Source organism: Silene latifolia, chromosome X (genome assembly GCF_048544455.1).
Source record: "Silene latifolia isolate original U9 population chromosome X, ASM4854445v1, whole genome shotgun sequence".
NCBI classification, from domain to species: Eukaryota; Viridiplantae; Streptophyta; class Magnoliopsida; order Caryophyllales; family Caryophyllaceae; genus Silene; species Silene latifolia.
This window is the reverse complement of record NC_133537.1, coordinates 104807113-104813665: the sequence shown is the minus strand read 5'-3', so window position 1 is coordinate 104813665 and position 6553 is coordinate 104807113.

The window sequence follows — 6553 nt, the reverse complement described above, 5'->3', positions numbered from 1 at the left end:
ATCCATATGATATTTCCGATCATATGGGGAGCAGGTTGAGTACAGGTTTTGCTTGTTGACGTGATCGGGATTTGGGTCGCGCCTTGGACTCGGAGTCTAGTAGCATAGCGTAGATGACATAGATGGTAGTCGACTTGTAATTTGTATAGTTCACATTTATTCATTTGTTTAAATTTATGTAATCACTAAACTTGTTATTTATTTAATAAAGTTTCTTAATTGTAATTCCGATTTCACTGCCTCGGGATACCGAGATGGTAACATCTCCCTATTACCTTGGCCGGGTAAGAAGGGGGTGTTACAAAGTGGTATCATAGCAACGATTTTGGAACCTAAACCAATGAACCAAAATGAATTAAGGAGTATCTAATAAAATGAACCCGACACAAGTACAATAGGAGGTCGGTTTTGAGTGAGTAGGATCCGCCATTTCAAAACTAGATCCTTTTGTTTCGGTTGGTCACTTCGTGGGTGGTTATGAGTCGGGAAACGTGAAGTGAAATGTTGCATGATTATACTTGTGTTATGGTTTTGTTGAACATATTGCATGATTTACTCACTCAAATGAAATGTGACCATGTATAGAAGTTGGATGAAATAATCAATGAGCGTAACATGTTTTGGAGCGGTTGTTATGAGTCGATGTGTGAAGGCTATGTGAAATGTGGTGTGCTTACATGTATTCTATACAAGTTGATAGAATTCTTACATGATATATTTATTCATTTGGTACATGTTGATATGTGAAAATTAAATGAAAGAGGAGTAATGTGTATAACGTGTTTTGAAAGTGGTCATTACGTGTTGGTGTGTGAAGGGCGTTAGCCTCGTTCTTTAACATTTCAATACCGCATATATGTTTGGATTTCACTAGTGCCATAGTAGAGTGTGATTTGTAATAGTTGTTAGTAAAGTAGTTGCTAGTATAAGAAAAGTATTCCTTAGTCGGAAATTGCAAACCACAGAGAGTCACCCAACCAAGTGCGAGCTAGTACTCGACCGAGTACCAGTCACTCGACCGAGTGAACCCTACCACTTGACCGAGTGGACCAATTTACAGAAACTTGAAAATTTCTGGAAGTGAGTCACTCGACCGAGTGGAGTGGGCACTCGACCGAGTGGACGGGCACTCGACCGAGTTGACTCAGCACTCGACCGAGTGCCATTTAATGGGTTGTGAAATCCTTGAGATTTGTATTATTACGTTATTTCTTGCATTTCCTCATCATTTCTTATAACGAAAATACCGAAATCTCTTTAAGATTTTTCCCAAAACTCCATTGTTGATGTTGGTTGGTTGGACATAAGCTTTCTACTCCATTTTGTTCTTTTAATTTTTGGTAATTAAACAATGTGAGTGGTTTTCTCATTGCTCTTAATTTGTTCCAATTTGATTTTGTTTAAATTTACGCTAATTCCTCCAATTTTATCAATTAATAGCATGTTTTATTTGATTCATGATATTAATCATCTTTTTACATCATTTATGATGTCAAGTATAAAATTTTCATTTCGAAGTTTTGCCCAATTTTTTTTTTATGAACTCGAAAATATATGTTCTTAAGTCAACAAATTGGTTTTCATGTTTATTGCTTGGTGAATTTTTTAACAAGGACTAAAGTTTGGTTGTTATTGTTAACTATTGTCACGCATTTGAAATTTTGAGTTGAAAATTTCGCTTTAAAATTTTTGAAAGCTTTGAAGTTCATGTTTCAAGTTCGGTTTATTTTAGTGTTTAAAAACATAGTTTAATTGACTAATGAGACACTATCTTTGTTGGTGACGGCATATATCACTTTGAATCAAAATTTCACCTTAAAATGTTGTCCAAATCTTTTGAAATTTCATTTCTAAAACGAATGATTTTGATCTTTGCACTAAAGACTTGATCCAGTTGTTTCTTGGTATTTAGAGCATGTTGATGTTGTATTGTGTTGTATTAAACTGGCGGTTGTGCCTTACAAAATGTTTCAAGTTTTGGCATGTATGTTACTTATACCGACAAATCCGATTTTTCTACTCCATTTTCTTTGTCTAATTATGTCATAAAGATTTAAACGTTGTTTAAAGATGTTAGGCTTGGTCCCAAAATTTGAATTTTTTTTAAAGTCTTCTTGAATTAATTGAATAATAATACTTCAATTTCTATTATTAATTCTATGTATTGTCTTAAGTTGGGAATTCCGCCTTAAAATCTTGACCAAATTTTTGATTCCTTCTTTAATGTTAAACTTGGCTTAACGGTGTTTTAATGCAATAATCCTTATGAGTATCATTGTAATAACATGGTTTAAATCAAAATTTCCGTTTTAAAAGTTGACCAACTTCTTTTGTGATTTCATGGGTATTTCACAAAATTTTGATTTTTATGTTTGAAACATGGCTTAATTGTCTCCTAGTGCCCCAACCTTTGTTAATGGTGATATGTGTGGAAAATTATAGTGTTGATGCATAAATTTTGATTTTATGTGCTTAACACTTGGTTTTATGGTGCCGCAAGCTTGCACTTTTGGTTAATAATGCGATGTATTGTCCTAAATTGGAAAATTTTGTCTTAGGGTTTCTTTAAAGATTTTTTTTTATATACACCCAATATTCATGCCAAAGTTTAATTTCATGTTCGTCATTGGTTTAATCATGTCAATTGCATTGGTGTTCAATAATTTCTTGTGTATTGCCTCGAATTAGGATCATCAATTATGTGATTTCACTTCAGTTCATCTTTCCATGTGTGTCTTGAAGGTCATGAACACGAGACATGTATTTTAGTAGGGTTGATATGAGCTTAGTCTTTTGATGTGGATGTGAACCGTGTAAGTAGGCAGGTGTATGAAGCATATTTGGAAATTAGGAATAGGAGAAGGTGATTCTAGCTTGCTTAAGATGTCTTGATTTGAGCACGAGGATTGTATGAAGTAATTGTGGATAATGAGTGATGTGTAATTGTGATACTAGGGAAAAAATTCTAAGTTGTTGTTGTAATATCTCTTGGTTAATTTAATGATGTGAATGAATAGTCAATCATTGTTATAAATTAGAATGGTGCTCAGCTGTAAAGATATACTCCCTCCTATTTGTTAGAAATCTAGATCTCTTTACTAACATATTCATATATGTTTTAGTTAATTTAGTCATAAAATTAAATAGTGATCTTATGCATGCAAACAATAAACAAATTAAAGAAGAAATATTCATCCTTACATTTGGTTTTTCGGATCAAAGGGCACAAGAGAGTTCTCCTACTCTCTTGTTCTTGAGCTTTCCTTAATGGATGAACAAGGATTCAAGATGAGAATCCCTCCCAAGGATTTATACCCAGATAAACTCTTAATAAAACTAATATTATTATTACTAGAATAATACTAATTTTGTATAAAAATTGACCCAAAAATTATTTGGTTTCTCTATCAAAACCGGTTAAGAGAGAGGAAGAATAGAGGAAGATTTTATCTTTCTAAAACTCTTGTTTTTAGATGGATGAATGAATGAATGTTCACTAGCAAGTATCCTAGTGAATATTAAGGCAAAAATAAGAAGAAAAACCAAAGTGGTTTTCTTCTCAAAACCGGGTGGAAGAGGGGGAAAAAGAGGGAGCCAATGCATGCTCAATGTTGCATTCACAAGAACAAGTAGGCATGCAAGTCTAGTATTAGGCAAACATGATTATGTTTACCACTAATACAATTAACCTAATATTTTCTTAATCCTCTCCAATATTTCGGCCATGAGGATAAAATGGACTCCATTTTATCTTTGTCAAAATGTCAATTTGTCATATGTCACATGTCACATGTCACATAAATTTGTTATGTATTTTTAACATATTAAAAATCAACGTATTAATAAAAATACGTCATATACAAAATTGACTTAGTAATTCACAATTACTTGTACCAAAATAATTTATTCATTCAATTTAAATTGTTTCCTTAAACAATTATTTCATCCAAGTAATAGAACAATTCGATTACTCAGACCGTATCTTATTTAATCAGATTACAATGAGATACGTAAATTTTACTTCCAAAATCGTCCGTCAATTTTCAAGTAATCTAATTAACTCGTAACGTTATACGATTAATTAAATGATCAATTAAGAGTATTATCCTTTAGGTATGACCTAGGGGATCAACTGATCACCACCGACGCACGGCAATAATGTCAAACTCTAGTCATCCAATCATTACCGATATGTGTGGACCAGTTGACAGTAAAAATACTTCCCAATTGTATTCTTTAAAATGAGACTTAAACATGTGATCATCATGATCAACAGTTGTGATCGCATTATTGTCGGAGGACACATATTCCAACATTATTCAGCCTATACTTCCCCTTTCATTATAATACTCCTCACATATATTAGAGAAAGGGGAACTATAGGCTGAATAGGATTGAGTATGTTGTTATATTGCTATGGGGCGACCTTCGGGACGAAGTTTATTTTAAGAGGGGAAGACTGTAATACCCGTAATTTAATAAGTAATTTAATAGGAATACATAATGTAATTCACATAGTTAATTAATAACATTTCTAATACTAATTGCAAGCAAGACGTTTAATTAAATAATAAAGTAAGTAAGTAAGCAAGTCGGAATTGGACCTAACTAATGATAGGGCCATTGGGCCGTGTGACCGTGTAGTATGAGCAAGGTGGCCGAAATTATATGTATCTGATACGGGATTTTGTATCGGGATTTAATAATAAATAATTAAAGAATTTATAAAAAGTAAAGGTAATAATAATAATCATATCAATAATAATAATAATAATAATGATAGTGTAATAGTAATAATAAAATTAGTAAAGGTAGTAAGTGGAAATCCTACTTATGGAAAGGCTAATATTGGTAATAATAATAATTATATTTGTAATTCATATAGAAATTAGAATAAGGTAATAGTTCTTAGTTTCCTAATTTACCTCATGTACTATCTAAAATCTAGACTATAAATACCTTGATAGCTGAAACATAATTTAAAAAATAGAAGGAGTTTTAAGAGACGGAAAGAGCAAATAAAGCAATAAAAGATAAGATCGTCGTAACTCATGTTTATATCGTCTTAATTAATTTAGGTTATCATTAATGCATCGTATGGACTATAGTAAACCGCGCCAATGACCATAGTAGTTGCCCTTGACCGTAGTGGCCACAGTAGGACCAACCGTGGCCTTTGTCGATCACCGTAGGTGGCGATTTTTATGTCTAAAGGGGGTGGTGACGTGAGCTTTAAGACGGATGGTGTAGCTTGTGTAGTTGTCGTATGAGCATGAGACTTGGGTAGTTGGTTAGTTGGCTAGGGGCGGTCCTAATGGTGGTGTCGTGGTAGTGAGTCGTGGTGGTTTGTACGGTGGCTGTCGTGGGAGTGGTTGTCGCGGGTTGTGTCTTTTATACGGGTCACGTGTCGTGTATGGTGAGTCATGGGTTGTTGCATGGAGTCGTGCCAGGTGGTGGGATCACCGGAGGTCAGAGGAGACAACGGTGGTGGCCCTTGGTGGTCGTGAGTGGTTCGGTTTCAAACTCGTCGTCAAAAGCTACCAACCAAAACAATATTTATAACTTCACAAACTACTCTTAGTAAAGAGGTAAGTAAAGGTCGGATCCCAAGGGATGGGTATTGATGTAGGATTCTCAATTGCAAATAGCTATGTCTTGGGGTGTCACACTTTGGGTTGAGGTGATGTGTAATCTAAACTATGTTGGAGCTTGTGTCCTCCAAAATTAGTGTGATAACATTTGTAAATCTCTTACGGGTTCACAAGGGTATACTTCGTATATTTAATCAGTTGATTAACGGTTACCTAATAACGGTTGGCTTGCTAGAAAGTTTGACGTTATTATCATACAGATGGCGGTGATCAACTGGTCCCTAAAGGTCACACCTATAGGACGTGTTTGAGAAATGTGGTTATAGAAATATAATTACATTGATGCCCAAAATGACTAAAAAGTTAGTCAATGTGTTGATGATATAATTATTTAATAAAATTAAATAATATTAAGTTGAGACGAATTAACTGTCAATTCGTAAATTAAATATAATAAGTTATATTTAAACTAAATATATATAAGGTTAGTTTGGACGAATTAATCTGTTAATTCGTAGTTAAATATAATCAGTTGTATTTAATATCAACAAGTTGAATGTGTCATAGTGGTAATAGTGAGGGTACACAAGCCAAGAGGTCATGGGTTCGATCCTCATTAGATGACAATTTAACACACTTTATATATTTTTGGAAAGACCAAAATAAGGAGAAAAATACTCCTTATTTCGGTTAGCTTGGACGAAAATTAGGAGATTTTTATCTTTCCTAATTGACTTTAAATTTCGGTCTGTATAAAAAGAAAGGTAGAGAATTATGCTTTTTCTTGACCTTGCCTCCTCTTTCTCATCACAATAACACAATGACAATTAAATTTTACAGAAAATTTTAGATTGATTTCTAGCATAATCAAAGGACATATCTCAGACCGTCTTGGGTGCAACTAATAAGCGAATATCAATTTTGATATTGTTCTTAGGCCATATTTTCTAGGACCGAAGGTT